The sequence below is a fragment of the Danio rerio genome, chromosome 12 (assembly GCF_052040795.2).
Source record: "Danio rerio strain M-AB ecotype USA chromosome 12, GRCz13ab, whole genome shotgun sequence".
NCBI lineage: Eukaryota > Metazoa > Chordata > Actinopteri > Cypriniformes > Danionidae > Danio > Danio rerio.
Window position 1 is genome coordinate 48,724,403 of NC_141032.1, and position 17,408 is coordinate 48,741,810.

Here is a 17,408-nt window from a genome sequence, read left to right on the forward strand (position 1 = left end):
ACTACAGCAGGGGAGTTCTCAAGATCTACCTGAGCTCAAACTCCCCTCTCGTCTTGCAAATAGGAGGTAGCCCCAGGCTCAAGCATCTTATGCGTTCAGGGTTCTCTCCCAGGACAGCATGCCAAGCAAGCTTTATAATCAATTATCATGAGCTAAGTGTAAACTCTTGAATGGTGCATTATTTGCAAATGTTTATTCATTCATTTTCATTTGGCTTAGTCTCGATTTCAGAAGTCGCCACAGCGGAATGAACTGCTAACTATTTCAGCATGTTTTACACAGCAGATGGCCTTTCAGCCGCAACCCAGTACTGGGAAATTAAGTTTATTCAATTCACCTATACTGCCCGTCTTTGCGAACTCCACACAAAAATGACAACTGACCCAGCCGGGACTCAAACCAGCAGCCTTCTTGCTGTAAGGTCACAGTGCTAACCACTGAGCCACCATGCTGCCTATTAGAGATGCGCGGATGGGCTATTATTTCATCCGCAACCGCATGACAAAATTCATCATCCGTCCGCCATCCATCCGCAGTAACATTTTTGACTAATTTTTAAAACCGCACCCGCCCGCCATCTGCTGATTGGGCTCTTTATTTGAATGGCTTATTCCTTTTTATTATTAGATGAATGTTTCTTTATTGATCATTATAGAATAGAGAATGACTTTAATGTAGACTTGCAGTTAATCCAAACGTGCAAGTCATTAATTGACGACGTTTTGAAGTGACGCTAAAGATACGAGGACGTGTCTTTTCACTTGATTCGAGTCTTTTCCTTGCGTCCTTCCCTCTTACCGTTATCCCGGTGGGGTGGAAACACGGGAAAGAAAGCAAGGAAAGGAAACGAGGATGCACAAATAAGAAATGAGAAGCACCCGAGCTCTCAGAATATCAGCAGTGAACTCCGTCTCCAATCGGCGCACAGGGACAAAAATAAATAAATAGCCTAAATTAAACGCACTGTACTACACAACTTTTTTATTGTAGTCTAATAGAAAACGCATTGACACATAATTTCAACATGCTGCTATTTAGCCTACTACTAAATGCCTATTTCACTTTATTTTTTAGTAAATAGATAGAATAATAAGTCATTTACATTATAGCCTAATAATGTTTACATTTGTAGTTGTCCATAGCAACCCCAAAAACGTACCTGCTTGCCTTCCACATCTAATTAATGGGCACAGTTTTTCGACTATTTTTTTATTTATTTATTTTTTATTTTTTGCTGTGGATGTTATTGAGCTTGTAGAAATCGGAAACACCAGTTCTGCGACACAGATGAACCTTTATTTATATCTCTATCAGACAATACCTATTTTATATGCCAAAAGAAACAACAGGCAGTAAAAAAATATTAACATAAATATCTTAATGTAGGCATAGGCTATAGTCGCATGCTTTGGCAAACAGTTGAAAAAAGTTTTAATAAAAACGTCATATCGTGCCTAAACCTTGTAGGCTCAGTCACCCCCACAATTAGAAATTAAATTAGAAAAATAGATATGCCATCCCTCTTTGAGCGAACATAAAGTCTGACCAGGCTAAAGTGCATGTATGACAAGTGCCCCAATAACCCATGGAGGATCATCCCCATTCCCCTCAAACTTGAAGCATAACGAAATACTACGCCATTAAAGTTGCGACAAAGAAATTCTGGCAAAATAACCTTAGCCTCGGAACGTAAAAGCGAGGCCAACATGTCTAGAATAGAATAGGCTGAACCAATATGAACGTAAAATTATCAGCTGAGCGAACTCAAAAGTTTATATTGAACATATGTGTAGCCTAAATAACATAGGCTAATTGGTTTAATATGCCTGACTTTAGGTCTAGTTTGATTTTTTTCTTGGCACAATGCAGGAATAAAATAGCATCTGTGTCAGGATTCAGACGGGCGCGCCTGCATAGCCACTATAATGCGCCCTGCTGCACTGGAGGAGCGCTCGCATTTAGCGCTATGCATTTCAGCAACAAGTGCTGCGAGCGAGCGCTCCTCCAGTGCAGCAGGGCGCATTATAGTGGCTATGCAGGCGCGCCCGTCTGAATCCTGACACAGATGCTATTTTATTCCTGCATTGTGCCAAGAAAAAATCAAACTAGACCTAAAGTCAGGCATATTAAACCAATTAGCCTATGTTATTTAGGCTACACATATGTTCAATATAAACTTTTGAGTTCGCTCAGCTGATAATTTTACGTTCATATTGGTTCAGCCTATTCTATTCTAGACATGTTGGCCTCGCTTTTACGTTCCGAGGCTAATTCTCTTGGAAAGGTGCTGTAGTCATGGGAATGCCTGGCCTTATTTCTCCCAAAAGGAAAGCAGATTTCCTCTGCTGATCCGTCTATACGGAAGTTTGTAGAGGAATACTTCTGTACTTCATCCAGAATTAGTGTATCCGATTCCTCCTCCCATTCTGTGAAGTCAGTCCTAGGCTTTTTTGTTGGTGCGCCAGCTATGCCTATAAAAACAGTACAACCGCCCGCCACCCGCCCGAATTTAATTAAAATATTATTTTTTCGTAAAGTCATCCGCCCGATCCGCGGTTTATCCGCGGAGTCCGCGGCTATAACCGCCAACCGCGCATCTCTACTGCCTATTTGCTAATGTTTTAATGCAATATTCCAGTTTTGCTCATAAGTCTAATCTGCATCTTTGGATGGAAACATATCTATTGTTAAGCTTCACAAGCACAAATTTGAAACAGTAATAATTATCAGATTGTGTCTCAAAGGGCACCTAGGTTACCCCTTTTTCCATATTTAAGAGTATTTTGTGTTTCCAGAACGTGTCTGTAAAGTTTCAGCTCAAAACACCCATCAGATTTTTTATTATTGATTTCAAAAGTTGTGATTTTTAGCTCTAAAGAGCTTGTTTCTGTTTTTGTGGACTGTTCCTTTAATGCTAGTCCTCCCCGCCCACCGTTCCCACGTGCCTTTCAGTATGCCTCAGTCTCCGCCCTCGGCTGCCTCAGACAACAGACAGGCATGAAGAAAGCAGATCTCATGTAATGTTTGTGAGAAGTACTACAGTAAGAACTTTACCAATGCGTGTTTGATGCATTTGTTGTGGATTTGCAACGATGAGTCACACACACAATGTTGTTACAAAGCACACACAACATGCACATTCAGCTTTGCATTGTTTTTGCCCACACGTGTGACAGGATACAGGTTAATATCCACTGCTGTATGGATATCTGTTATGTCAATACAGAAAATAAACCTGATTTAACGTTCACAAACCGGGATTAAAGCATCTTCTTTTATAATTGTACTGTGACGGGACTGTGGAGATGAAGAAAGGCTGAAGTAAATCGCTGTAATTAATTGTTTTTAAAACATTTTAAACTTGTAAAACTCATCTTGATTGCATTTGATGATGATTGATGATCCTAGTGAACTGAACAGATCTTTTTATTCCCTGTTGCTTTGCGCACGCCCTGTCTTGTTGATATGATTATACGTGTTACTACAGAGACATGTAAATACGTAGCTGTAAATCAAATCGGTGGGCGAGGAAACCACACTCTTGCGTCATGTTGCAGTCAGCCTCAAAATGGGAGTGATTTGTATGCTATTTTAATGTCAGGAAATGTTAAAAAAGAGACTTATTGTATTTATTTCACTTCAATAGGACTGTTGACACTTTAAAAAAAGATGGTTTTCATCATAGGTGCCCTTTAAATATTTCGTACAAAACATTACTGTGTAATATTAAACTTTTTTTTAATGAATTTTTTATAAATATGATTTTAATTATGTTTAAAACCTACTCATGGTCATGCTGGGTCCAATCATTACTTCTGGACTTACTGTTGAATCCACCTGTGAAATGCTGCTGACATCTAAAAAACAAAAACAAAATATCATGACTGAAATCATTTTTAAGAAAGTATTTAATGCATATTTAAAATTAGATTTTGGGGTACCTGTGCAGTATCCTGAACACCAGTTGTGTGGATTTACTAGTTCATAGACATAATAATTTCCTGGACAGGCTTTCACTCTGATGGGGTTTGTCTTGTACACACAGCAGCCGCTCCAATAATAACTACCACAGACTTTTCTGATCACCACTCCATCCTCTATCTGAGGGTGAGGACCATCGAGTACCAGATTCATGTATGTGTTGCAGCTGAATCCAGTTGCACAGGTCTCTGGCATCTGGATGTTCATTCCATAATAGAAAAGCCTGTACCAGCCACTCCAGGTTAAAGATTCATCACACAAGTAATCTCCAGTTTCATTGTTGGCTCTCCAGGGGCGATCCAGAGACTCATAGTTGTAGCAGGGGTCACTGCTGATGCTTGGGAAAGCAACTGTCATGGAGTAAAGATTCAAGATTTATAGTATTATTGTCATATGGTGAGGAACAATTTCTCTATAGACTGTAAAATATTTGTTCTTAAATTTACAGTAAGATACTGGCTAATAATTGCTTTACTTTCACAGTAAGGTACTGTGAACATTCACAATAAATTACTGTGAGGTACTAATTATAAATACAGTATAAATTAAAGTGCCTGTACTGTTCAAAAGACCCATCCCTCACTCACAAAGGTCTAGAATTTGTCCCATAAATGAACTCATTTGTCCTATTTTGACTGCTATGCCATATTAAATAGTCAAAATAACCCAACACAAAAACAATGGAAAATTTATTTAATTATCATTATTCAAGTGGCCAAATTCTGACTGTGTAAAGTTGAATGCGCTGGCCAGTTTGTTATTTGTAATTTGCTTAATAAATGACAAGACTTCTTTTTTCAAGGAAAAAAAAAAAAAACAGGTTCTTTGTTTTCTAATGATACATGATCTAGTAAATTTGAATTTTAAAAATAAGTATTTTTTATATGTTTTCATTTTAAATCTAGGAATTATTTTTGGAACATCTAGACATGTGGCTATCAGACAAGCTAATCCAGCTGAAACAGTGCTTAAATGTATTTGAATCTCATAATTAAATAGAAAATAAGGCGAATAACTGCAAAAAGGTCCACTTTTTGAGAAAAAAGAACCACCCGTTTCACCAGGCTGACTACGGGACTGATGTTAATGTGTATGCATTTCTATGTTGAATAAAATATTAATAGTGTTTGAATTCCTATAACTAGCGTGCAAAAGATATAGCCATTTTTCCATCAATTTGCTGTAATGAGGATGCCTGCCTTAATTTCACAATACAATTCTGAATATGTGTTAAATTTAACAGTCCTGTTTAAATCCTGTAAAGTGACACTAATGTAATTTACTGTGAAAAATGTATCGGTGTCATTTTTAAAATGCATACAAAGCAGCTGTGTGTCAAGCCATTTTAAAGAAAATCAGAAATTAAAGAAAGAAAACTGTTGTTATTGAGATAAGAGTGTGTCTGTGTGTGCCTATAAACACCATGATATTTGATTAACTGACTGCACACACCACTTATTCTAACTAATTTAACGATGTTGATTTTACTGAGCAAATTATTTAAATATATAATAGCTTAGTTCTGTATAATAAGTAGACAATGAAAAGAGTTTAATGAAAACAATGAAAAGCTGCACCTGCACAGTATGAAGGCCTGTAGAGGGACAGATCTGGCTTGACGAGTTCATAGACGTAATAATCTCCAGGACAGGCTTTAACTTGGATGGATGTGGATCTGTAGCTCCCACACTGATTATACCATATATGACTTCCCACGACATCACGGGTCACCACTCCATCCTCAAGTGTTGGATGAGAACTGTTGAGATACAGTCCAGTGTAACCACCACAGCCCATATTACTCACACACCACTCAGACATCTGGGCACTTTGTCCATTCAGATACAGCCGATACCAGCCGCTCCATTCAATAAGAGTGTCATCATGTTCAGTGTAGTACTGATATGGGCTTTGCTGTATGTTTCTCCAGTAGTCATCAGTAATGTTATAATCATAGCATGGATCAAAGCTGGAAGTTTTACTTTCTGAGAGAATAATGACACAGAAACAATAATCCATTACAGTACTTTACTATTTAACAAACAGAAGTGTATTCATAAAGAGACAACATATTGGAATATCACACTAAGACTGGATTATAGTAATTGAGTTCACCTATAAGTGCATTCTTATACAGTATGTTTATGCCATTAAAAATCAGTATTACATTTATTTTAATACCACAGGAAACATTTCTTTCAAAGTATACTACAATTGCTTTTTATATACACTGAAAATGTGATTCTGATTTTGTTGTTCCTGCTTTGACTAGCAGGCGAAGACAAAGCTACTGTTCTGGTGTCAGCATTGATCTTTCCACATGTGACTTTGCCCATTAAGACCAATCTATTTATACAGTACAGAGGTGACACACATAAATATACATAGGCATAACTGTTAGATAGATAGACAGATAGATAGATAGACAGTTGGACGGACGGACGGATGGGTGGGTGGATAGAGAGACAGACAGAGAGACAGAGAGACAGAGGGATAGATAGATAGATAGATAGGAAGGTAGGTAGGTAGGTAGGTAGGTAGGTAGATAGATAGATAGATAGATAGATAGATAGATAGATAGATAGATAGATAGATAGATAGATAGATAGATAGGTAGGTAGGTAGGTAGGTAGGTAGGTAGGTAGGTAGGTAGGTAGGTAGGTAGGTAGGTAGGTAGGTAGGTAGACAGACAGACAGACAGACAGACAGACAGACAGACAGACAGACAGACAGACAGACAGACAGACAGACAGACAGACAGACATACAGTTAGACAGACAGACAGCAAGCAAAAGAAAGCAGATGCATACCAAATGAGCGGAAGATCACTTGGTGCACAGGTGATGTGATACGCACGACTGTTCAAAAGCGTGCACGCACCCTTTTACTTGCATGAAGCAACCGTGCCTACGAAACACAACTGGTGCAATCAGTTCTCTTGTAAACAGACTAGATAAAAAGTGATGATCGTGTACCCACAGTCCTGCTGCTTTCAACAGCTCCAGACTTTTACAAAATATATAAGGTGTAGCAGTTGCTGCTTTCACTTATTTCAATTATTCTTCTGAACAGATTATAAACAGGCCTATATTAACCATGTGCATGTGATCATCATTTCATTATCACACACGGTGTTTCACCTGCTTTCTTTTACTTACAGTTATTTTTGTTAATATCGTTGTATCACCTTTTTTTTTTTTTTTTTTTTAACAATTACATTGCTGTAATATGAGATCAACTTCTCATTTATGTGTAGTTCACTGGTGATCTGGGCCATTTAGCCAGGGCAGATTACTGTGCATATTTTAGATACATGACAATAGTTCTTTTTTTTAATGTCAAATTTCTTTTTAGAAAGGTTTTGCTGAATTAAAAGAGCATGTACACAGCTATATTTTGCTTGTTTTGACATATTATTTAAATTTTATGGCTAATTATTTACTTATTTTTGGTGTGGTCAGAGATAAATTCGGTAAATCTTTAATTTTGACCCCTGAAAATTCATGTGAAATAAAAACTAATTGCAATGCGACCCAGCCCATTTGCTCATCCTCATTGAGCAAGTTAAAACACAACAAACTAACACAAAAAAGTAACATGAACGAGGCGGCATGAGGACATAACATAAAAACTAAAGCAAGTCATTTTAGCATGCCAAAGTCAAATTTATGCTTATAAAAAATATTTTCCCAACAACAAATTGTGGCTAGTGAAAATGGTGAACGGCTACTGTAGTAATGGTGGAAATCCACTAGCCACAGTGACTAGTGATCAAAAAAGTTAATGTCAAGCCCTGGATAGATAGATAGATAGATAGATAGATAGATAGATAGATAGATAGATAGATAGATAGATAGATAGATAGATAGATAGATAGATAGATAGATAGATAGATAGATAGATAGATAGATAGATAGGTAGGTAGGTAGGTAGGTAGGTAGGTAGGTAGGTAGGTAGGTAGGTAGGTAGGTATACAGACAGACAGACAGGTAGATAGATGTTGTTACAAAAAATAGTTTATGCCATGAGCGTTTGATTGTTTTTATTATTTGTTTATTGGATTTATTCAGTGACATTTAGTCCCCTTGACATTTTCTATTCAAGCACAGTAAAGTATGCTATTATCATGACTTTTATTATCTGTCAAAACTAAACCATTATTTCAAAAAACGTATTTTTCTTTTCAATATTAACTAAAACAAATTGCCAGTTTTCTCTCAAACAACCCACACTGTGGATTAATGTGAAAAAAATATGAAAAATGTGAAATAATGTGAAAAAATCCAAATACATTGAGCTTGATTTAATAATGAAATTGAAGCTTTCTCTCTTAAGTTAACAACGAATAAAATGTGTAGGACTCCTAAAATGTCCTAAAATAAAAAGGTGTCATATCAATAGGTAAGTTATTTCACTGAATTATTACATTTGTTTAAAATCATTAAAAAAAGTAAGATTGGGTGGTGGGTTAGATAAAAAAAAAAAGAAAAATCACCTGTTGTTTGTCCATTGATTATTGCACCTGTTGAATACACAATTTGGCATGATTAATATTAAGAAAAATCCAGTCAACCTACCTAATTATATCAAATGATTTACTTGACAGATAATAAATAACTCACCATTAATCAGCAGCACACAAAGCGAGATCAGAAACTTCATCATGATCATCACCTGCTCACACACATATACAACAAATTTATTCATGTATTATTGCATTGTATTTACACATTACATGTTTATTAATTATTTTAATTGTATTTGTTTGCTTATTGCACATTACTAAATAAAAAAAGTAAATAAATCAAATACACGTCATGTTACGAAATAATACCTATTACATTCCTTAGAGTCAAATTGACTAAAATCAGGTGGAAAGCCTTTACCTGAGATGAGAGCAGAACTTCAGCAGCTCAACACAGAGATGAGGATCAACTGCAAACCTCACAATCACGGTATTAATACCTGTGGGTGGAGCTTTACTGGAACCTGGAGTACTTTTAAAACAATATTGGAAACCAGTTTTTTTTCTTGTGACATGAAGATCTTTCTTATTTAAGCTGATCGTTTCCTTGTGAGCACATACATTTAGAAAGACATTCTTTCAGTTGTTTTAGAGCATGCTCACATAATGGAATGAAAACAAGCTTGAATTGCTGAGCAGTTTTTCCAAAGCAGCGTATCATACCATAAAACCCCCAGTGAGTGAGGCAGAGGTGACTGGAAATACAATTACTAATTACTTTGATGTCTGTAAAATTAAGTGTAATCATTGATATATTCAAAAAATATATACATTAGTCCATTTTTAGATTACTGGAGAAATACAAGTTGTCAAGAAAGATCAAGATTGGTGTGCAAACAAACAATGAATTCGGACATACACAGAGCCGGCCCAAGGCATAAGTGAACTAAGCGGCTGCTTAGGGCCCAGTGGCCTGTAGGGGGCCCCAAAGAGTGCATGAAATGACTGAGTGACTTTCGTTTTTGTTTAATTTGTTGTGTTGTGGATTAGGGGACAAATATATGCCCATTTATCGTTATTTCCGACTGCTATACATACTCTGGCTTCAAAATATTTATCTGAATTTACAAGAGATCTGAAAATGCTTCCTGGTTTAATTTGAATTTAATCTAAATAGATGTTTTAAGTTATTTGAACTACAAAATACAATACAAATTTTTTTTCAGGGTTAACATTTATATCCATTAAAAAAAATATCTTTATTGTCACTATGTTTGACTGTTTGGCAGCGTCTTGTGACTGAATAATAATAATAATAATAATAATAATAATAATAATAATAATAATAATAATAATAATAATAATAAAAATAATAATAATAATAATAATAATAATAATAATAATAATAACTATGCTCTCAACTACTTCCAGCTGTTTTTGTTTCTGTCAGCTCAGATTAATATTTTGTGTCTAACTATTTAGATTTGTGGCAAGTAGTCATAAAAAGTGGGATCAATTGGAGGTTGTTTCTGCAGAATAATATTTAGAAATGTCTTAAAACATTCTATGATGTAAGCAACACATCTTAAAAATATTTTAAAGTGTGCGAATAATCAAGGATTGACAATAATTTGTCATATTGTTTGCACCAGGGGGGGCCCAAATAAAATCCTGCTTAGGGCCCCCTGAAGGCTTGGGCCGGTCCTGGACATACATGTTATTGTGTATTTTTAATGCATTGAGAACTCCAACACAAACCTTAAAGTGAACTGTAAAGTCGTAAAAGCAGCTGTGCAATGCTCAAATATCAAGTAATATTGTACAAATAAAGTGTATATTTATGAAACAGCAGACTTTTTAATATTATTTCATGTATTTTCTTTTATAGAATGAGCCTTCCTCAGGTTCTGTGGGTTGATTATTTAATTTGAAGTAGAGAATCTTGTGCTTGCAGAATGTAAGGAAGTGAATATTACAGAATGTCCACGTTTACAGGATATAAAACTGTTCTACATTTTTCCAATTCTTATTTTAGCTCATCAAAAACCTTGTGATGTGCACTATTGTCTCCTGACTGCAGGGATGGATTTAGGCACTTTTATGTATGGGATCCCACCGAAATGTGTTTTCTAAATTTTCAATCATTGCTCTACTCTCTTTCTCATTTTACATCACAAATATTCTGCAGGACAGTGTGAATCCAGTCATTATTCAGCAACTCTAAAGTCTCAGAGTTACCATTTTTAGTAATAAAAGAAGACAAAAGTCATGTTGAACTTTTCATTGACCTTAAAAAAAAATCAAATAATCCCATGCATGTTGTTCTGTAATGCAAGTGTGTTTAAGGCATATGAAGCGTGAAGTCACGCCTGTGCACAGCAGGGAATATTTCTGTTGTGAGACAGTTGTCACTATAGTACCGCGGATCACATGACACAACAGTATTATTTTCTTTGTGTTAATAATAAACTGATTTTATTCACAATTGTTTGCATTTAAAATACATTTTGAGGCCTACCAGAATCAGACTGCTGCTTGTGAAATTGACAATAACAGCTCCTATGTAAATGTACTGTACTGACTAATATAAACATAAAGAGACAATCCTGAAATACATCATACAGTATATATTTATTATTATTATTATTATTATTATTATTATTATTATTATTATTATTATCATCATCATTATTATTATTATTATTATTATTATTATTATTAGATTTATATTATTATAGAATTATTAGCTGCCTTGTTTTTTTTTTTTTTTTTTTCAAATGATGTTTAACAGAGCAAGGAAATTCTCACAATATGTCTGATATTTTTTCTTCTGGAGAAAGTCTTAATTATTTTATTTCAGCTAGAATAAAAGCAGTTTTAATAAAAAAAAATCTTTTTAAGGTCAAAATTTTTTGCCCCTTTTAGCTATTTTATTTCAATATTCTACAGAACAAACCATCGTTATACAATAACTTGCCTAATTACCCTAATCTGACTATATATATATATATATATATATATATATATATATATATATATATATATATTTATATATATATATATTTATATATACTAAATGAGTAAAGGTAGTAAAAGTTAAATTTGATGTGTCAATGTTAATTTAACTCTTTAATTGTATTATTTTAATATATTTTTAAATGTGCAATTCTTTGTATGTTTTAAAAATCTTTGGCATGTATGTTAATATTAATTTAATGCATATATCACTAGATATATATATATATATATATATATATATATATATATATATATATATATATATATATATATATATATATAATTATTATTATATTATGTTAATATGGTTTATATGACAATGTGACAATATAATGATAGACAAGCATGAACTGAGATTGAAAACAGTGCTATTTATCTGCATCTAATGAGATGTAGAGTGTGTTTCCTCATTTTAGTCAAACTTGATCGTCAAGTTTACTCATGTTGGCTTTAAAGCATGACTTCTAGGAAACCATTATCCTGTCATCCATGCAGACAATGAAAGTCTCTTTATAAAGTTACCAAAGCTGTTGATCACTAGCTGTTTTTTTACACTTGAGTTAGATTCAACAGACAGGAACTTCGTACATGACTCCCTTACGTTATCAATTAATATACTGTAATTATTACAACATATCATTTTAAACTACTAACATTACAAACACAAGTCACATTGTTTAGCGTTTCTATGTTAAAAGTTCCCATGATACAAATCAAAAAGCACAAGTAAACAGAAAACTCTCATGAATCTCAAACTAAAAAAAGCAAAGAAAAAAGAGAAAACACCTATATTTACTTTACAAGGTGTCATAGCATTAAAATCTGGATATACCTAGGCATAGCTGAATAAAAATGATTCAGTAATACAGTGAGCATTAAACACCATTGATTTCTTGTTCTCATGTAAATCATAGTAAAAAACAAGCCAATCAGAACCAAACACAGACTCTGACAATTCACACTGCCTCATTAAAATCTGATTTGCATTTTTCATAATTCATTCATTCGTTTTCTTTTTGGCTTAGTCCTTTTGTTAATCAGGGGTCGCCACAGCGGAATGAACTTTCTAGCACGTTTTTACACAGCGGATGCCCTTTCAGCCGCAACCCATCTCTGGGAAACATCCACACACACTCATTCACATTCATAAACTATGGACAATTTAGCTTACCCAATTGACCTGTACCGCATGTCTTTGGACTGTGGGGGAAACCGGAGCACCTGGAGGAAACCCAAGCGAACACAAGGAGAACATGCAAACTCAACACAGAAACGCCAACTGACCCAGCTGAGGCTCAAACCAGCGACCTACTTGCTTTGAGGTGACAGCACTACCTACTTCGCCACTTTGTCACCCCCGTATTTATTTATTTATTTGTCTTTTGTTTTGTCAATTAATGAATAAGAGGTTTGGGGATGGGATTAACATTGAGCAATATATGACTGCTTACCTCTCTCAATATTAATTTGCATTGTCATACAAAAGACCAATAAAAAATTAGAAAATAAACATGGCCAAACCAGCCTTATCACTTTAGCACCCAATTCCTAGGGTTGGAAATTGATCTGTAAAATCCTTTCTGGATATTGTATGTAACATAATATATGAAATCCATGCATTCCATGCACCTTCAGGGATGAAAAGAACTGCTTAAATTAACATAACATGTTTCTTCCTTCCTTGTGAGGCTCTGAAAGTCAACTGCAAATGTGCTGCAGGCCAGTAATTATAGGCTATATTACAGGGGTTTTATGAAGATATTGGAATTCTCTTAACAGCTCTATCAAAAGACTGTTCTGACATGAACTTAAATATCTGTCACACTAAATACTCTGTGTCCCAGCAGCTTTTCAGTTTCTGGCTCTCTTTACCTTTATTAAACATGCACTACACTAATTATGACAGTGTTGATATTTAGACAGACACGCCCATAACCCGACAGGACCACACCCCTTTTGCTATCTCTGCTATTGTAGCTATACACGTCACTTACTGCTGATTGGCTCCAGTTGTGTTTTAGAAGTTGCTCTATCGCTGTCAAATGTTTTTTTTTTTTTTTTTTTTTTTTTAAACAGTGTTTTTTTTTTACATTTTCAGAGCAAAAACAGTACAGGAATATTTCTGATGACAAACTCATGCCATCTTTCTTTCAAAGAACATTTAAACCAGTGCAGCAACATTCTTCAAAAGCTTTGGCTCAGAAAGTGGAATTTGCATGTTATCATAGTGTCACCATGGCAAGTAAGCTGAGCAATTGCAAAGAAAGCCGCAGAATGTGGAGATCATAAATCTCAAAAATCAAAACTCAGAAAGACAACAAAACTAATTTTACTTAGCTATTAAATGAGATCCTTGAATATGATCATTTAGTCATTTAGTCATGATCAATCCAATGCATACAGTTGAGGTCAGAATTATTAGCCCCCTTTTGATTATTTTTTTTCTTTTTTAAATGTTTCCTAAATTTTGTTTAACGGGGCAAGGAAATGTTCACAATATAATATTTTTTTTCTTCAGGAGAAAGTCTGATTTGTTTTATTTCGGCTAGAGTAAAAGCAATTTTTAATTTGTTTATGAAATTTATAAAATATAAAATTATTAGCCTCTTTAGGCAAGTTTATAGTTTACAGAACAAACCATCCTTATACAATAACTTGCCTAATTACCCTAATCTGCCTAGTTAACCTAGTTAACCTAGTTAAGCCTTTAAATGTCACTTTAACCTGTATAGAAGTGTCTTGAAGAATATCTAGTGTGTTGAATGTGTTAAAAAAAAATCTTCTCTCCGTTAAACATAAATTGTGGGAAAAGAATGTACAGGGGAGCTATTAATTCAGGGGGGAGCTGATAATTCTGACTTCAACTGTATATATGAGATCAATTCATACAATATACAATACAGATCAAAAGTTTGGGGTCAGTAGGGTTTTTAAATGTGTTAAAATAAGTTTATCCTGCTCCAAGGCTGCATTCATTTAATCAAAAATACAGTGCAAATAATAAAATTGTGAAATGTTATTGCATTATAAAATAACTCTTTAAAAGAAACTCTTTTAAGAAATCTCTCTAATAATAATAATAACTTTAATTTTTATTATTATTATTATTGGTAATTGTAAGCAATCAAGAATCTCACTGAATTAAGTGCACACAACTTTAAATCAATGTTCATTCTGAGTTTGCTGTTTTGTTTCTAATAAGTAAATATAAATAAGCTTAAGTATAATATGAACCTATATTGTTTAAATAACCTTTTACAGTATGAATAATTCAACTATAAACAGTATATTTTATATCTGTATCACACAACATATTCAGTGATTACTGACACCTTTAATGATTGCTTGTGTTTAAATAAGAAATCTTCAAGGTGGATTAATGCACCGTATTCTCAAGGTACTTCAAATGAACTTCAGTATGATCTAAAATACACCCCCCACTCTCCTCTAACTTAAACTCCTCGCAATAACTGCACTGTTTAACATTTGCACATTTAAAATTTGCACATATTCACTGCACCACATTGAACTGTTTACTTATTGAACTGTACATATCCACTGCATATGGACATTTGTAATTATGTACACACCCACCATACATATACACTTGTAATCATGCTTATTTATCTCCATACTACTGATTATTAATAGCAACCTGTACATATATTCATATATTGTAACATATACACTTGTAATCATGTTCATCTATCCCTGTACATATATTCATATATTGTAACATACACACTTGTAATCATGTTTATCTATCTGCAACCTACAGATTATTAATAGAAACCTGCACATATATTCATATATTGTAAATCTGTTCATAGCTTATCCAACCTGTATATAATGTTGATAGTACATCCATCTGTAAATATCACCATAGTTTTTCTATAACTGCACTTTATAACTTATTCCTGTGTCCTGCACTTGCTGCTGATGCACTGCTGGTTAGACCTAAACTGCATTTCGTTGCATTGTACTTGTACATGTGTAATGACAATAAAGTTGAATCTAATCTAATCTAAAAATTACCCCAAAAACTTTTTTCTTTCAGTTTCTCTTCAGCCTGTTTCACTAAACCTGCAAAACAATCATTTTCTGTCATTTGATCAGTGACTGAACTTCACTGTATTTAACCAGTGCTGCAACATTCTTCAGTCATTCAGACAGAAAGTAAAACAGCAAGACTCTTTTATCCTTATCATTGCATCACTATTCTAAAAAAAGGCAACACTTAAAACAATATAAGCGTAAAACACCATGGGTGCACTAATGTGCATTAAATTATGCTTTAATGCAGAGATAATCATCAACTCATGATGAACAGATTTTTCCTTGATTTATAATATCAGCAACTAATGAAAGTCTAGATAATTAACAGTCTGTTATACAAGATTAATTGCCATTTCTTGTTATCAATTGTCGATGCAATAATTACTAATACATATTTTAGATCTTTGAGTCACATTCACTGATGTTTATTTGTGCATTAGTTAAGCATGAATTAATGCATATCAGTGCAGCTGTGTTTTAAAGGGCCATGACAACCTCCACTTTCAGTTCAGGTCTACCTCATAATTTTCTCAAAAGATGCATCATAATGGGCGTGGAGCTCCGTGAGCAAAGGGCTGGAGTGGGTGTGGCCAGCAGGGGAAAAGGAGGGGAGCGAACAACTGTTGTCAGTCGGCTCAAAGCGTGAGGAGACGCATGATTTTATAGTTTACAAAGTTAAAATGCAAAGAAAAAACAGTCATTTAATGCCCTGCTTTGTTATTCGTAATTTCATATACACACACAACCACTGTTTATATCATTAATTCATTCATTCATTCATTTTCTTGTCAGCTTAGTCCCTTTATTAATCCGGGGTCGCCACAGCGGAATGAACCGCCAACTTATCCAGTAAGTTTTTAAGCAGCGGATGCCCTTCCAGCCGCAACACATCACTGGGATGAATCCACACACACATTCACACACACACTCATACACTACGGACAATTTAGCCTACCCAATTCACCTGTACCGCATGTGTTTGGACTGTGGGGGAAACTGGAGCACCCTGAGGAAACCCACGCAGGGAGAACATGCAAACTCCACACAGAAACGCCAACTGAGCTGAGGCTCGAACCAGCGACCCTGTGACCTTCTTGCTGTGAGGCGACAGCACTACCTACTGCGCCACTGCCTCGCCTTGTTTATATCATTATAAACATAATCGTGTTCATATAAACACTATAAATGAGGACTTCTCCCTCAATCCCCAGGTCTGAATGCAGACTCAGCGCAGCAGGTCTCTTAATTGCCCCGTCTATTTTAACCATTAGGATTTAGGCGAACACAGCAGCACGGCGATGTGTCTAAATGTGAACAAACTCCTGATAAAAGACAACGTCCGCCATTCTCCAATTCTCGCTGCTCTCCAGACAAAAATGCCCTGACAGCATGGCTGAGAAAAACATGCAACAAACCCTGTGGAACATGGAAACAAACACATACGACCCTTCATGAACGGCTAAATACTGTGTGCTGTGGGTCTGTGTCTCACAGCAAGACAGTTCTGCCCTGCCTTCGGGAAGCACGTGCAGTCATGAATAATTAAGAAACCGGCTCTTCTCATAGGATAAGAAAACTCCGCTATGAATAATAATGAGAAACCGACGCATCATCTTTGCACTTGCAGTTTTGCGCTACGTTGATGATTTTGATCCGCCCCAAGAATCATTTTAAACCATGAAGCTGAAATTAGCTGACAAAAGCTCAGAATTATCCAGTTTTCCCCACAACTAAAGCTGACAGGAGTTATCATTGTCTTAACTGATGCTCAACAAACACAGATCTGTTAACATCTCAAAAAAAGTAATCGAGGGTTTCAAAAACCTTTAAAGTGTTGCCATAATGAAGAAACAACTGTAAGGGTAGCAGAAATCTTGCAATTTTTACT

The 17,408-nt window shown here is 35.0% G+C and overlaps 1 protein-coding gene across 1 annotated transcript in view; it reads right to left on the reverse strand.

Annotated features, from left to right (window-relative positions):
* LOC108179123 (uncharacterized) overlaps nucleotides 1-17,408 on the reverse strand; it is a gene marked incomplete at its 3' end in the record, with an annotated part of 177,624 nt that overhangs the window by 15,863 nt on the left and 144,353 nt on the right.